Below are 1987 nucleotides of genomic sequence, written 5' to 3' on the forward strand. Positions count from 1 at the left end.
TCTCCCCCACCCTCACTTCCCCCCATCCTCATTCTCTCCCACCCTCACTTCCCCCCCATCCTCATTCTCCCCCACCCTCACTTCCCCCCCATCCTCATTCTCCCCCACCCTCACTTCCCCCCCATCCTCACTCCCCCCATCCTCACTCCCCCCCGCCCTTCCCCCCTCCCTCCCCCCCCATCCTCACTCCCCCCATCCTCACTCCCCCCACCCTTCCCCCCCTCACTCCCCCCATTTTCACTCCATCCAACCTCATTCCCCCCCACCCTCACTCCCCCCCATCCTCACTCCCCCCATCCTTACTCCCCCCATCCTCATTCTCCCCCACCCTCACTTCCCCCCCATCCTCACTCCCCCCCACCCTTCCCCCCCTCACTTCCCCCCCATCCTCACTCCCCTATCCTCACTCCCCCCCACCCTTCCCCCCCTCACTTCCCCCCCATCCTCACTCCCCCCATCCTCACTCCCCCCACCCTTCCCCCCCTCACTCCCCCCATCCTCACTCCATCCAACCTCATTCCCCCCCACCCTCATTCCCCCCCATCCTCACTCCCCCCATCCTTACTCCCCCCATCCTCATTCTCCCCCACCCTTCCCCCCTCACTCCCCCCATCTTCACTCCCCCCACCCTTCCCCCTCACTCCCCCCATCCTCACTTCCCCCCCATCCTCTCTCCCCCCCACCCTTCCCCCCCTCACTCCCCCCACCCTCACTCCCCCCCATCCTCACTCCCCCATCCTTACTCCCCCCCATCCTCACTCCCCCATCCTTACTCCACCCATCCTCATTCTCCCCCACCCTCACTTCCCCCCTATCCTCACTCCCCCATCCTTACTCCACCCATCCTCATTCTCCCCCACCCTCACTTCCCCCCCATCCTCACTTCCCCCCCATCCTCACGCCCCCCATCCTCACTCCCCCCCCCCACCCTCACTCCCCCCATCCTCACTCCCCCATCCTCACTCCCCTCCATCCTCACTCCCCTCCATCTTCACTCCCCCATCCTCACTCCCCTCCATCTTCACTCCCCCATCCTCACTCCCCACCATCCTCACTCATCCCCACCCCCATCCTCACTCCCCTCCATCCTCACTCCCCCCATCCTCACTTCCCCATCCTCCCTCATCCCAACCCCCATCTCACTCCCCACCATTCTCACTCCCCTCCATCCTCACTCATCCCCACCACCATTCTCACTCCCCCCCATCTTCACTCCCCCATCCTCATTCATCCCCACCACCATTCTCAATCCCCCTCATCCTCACTCCCCCCATCCTCACTCACCCCCCCCCCACCATCCCTCCCCCACCCTCACTCATCCCCATGGGGGGGGGGGTGAGGATGGGGAGGATTGATATGGGGAATTGGGTGGGGAATGGGGAGGGGGAGAGAGAATGGGTTTGGTGGGGAGTGAGGATGAGCGGGGAGTGAGGTTAGGGGGAGTGAGGAAGGGAGTGAAGATGGGGGGAAGTGAGAATGGGGGGAAGTGAGGAAGGGAGTGAGGATGGGGGGAAGTGAGAATGGAGGTGGGAGTGAGGATGAGGGGCTGAGGTTGGGGGGAATGAGGGGGTGATGAAGGGGTGGAGTGATGATGGCGGGGAAAGTGAGGATGGGGGAAGGGGTGAGGATGGGAGGGGAGTGAGAATTGGGGTGGGGATGAGTGATGAATATATATATATTCCTATAGATCAATTAATGAGAAATAGATACACTTTATTATCCACATCACAGCGGGCTATAGGGTTGACGTACTTTACTACATGCAAAGATCCGATTTCCCAATAACGTGTGTATTTGGGGATTGATTTGTGTATAATTATATTTACATCATCTGATTGCCCTTCCCCTCAACACCCGACTAGCGCCCTCTCTCTCCACCTTTAAGACCCACCTCAAAACACACCTGCTTAACGAAGCGTACGAGTAGCTCCGTGGCTGATAATTAAAACCTCATACATAAAGCTTGCCCCCCTGCAGACGCACTTAC

Source organism: Ascaphus truei, chromosome 23 (assembly GCF_040206685.1).
Source record: "Ascaphus truei isolate aAscTru1 chromosome 23, aAscTru1.hap1, whole genome shotgun sequence".
In the NCBI taxonomy this organism is placed as follows: domain Eukaryota; kingdom Metazoa; phylum Chordata; class Amphibia; order Anura; family Ascaphidae; genus Ascaphus; species Ascaphus truei.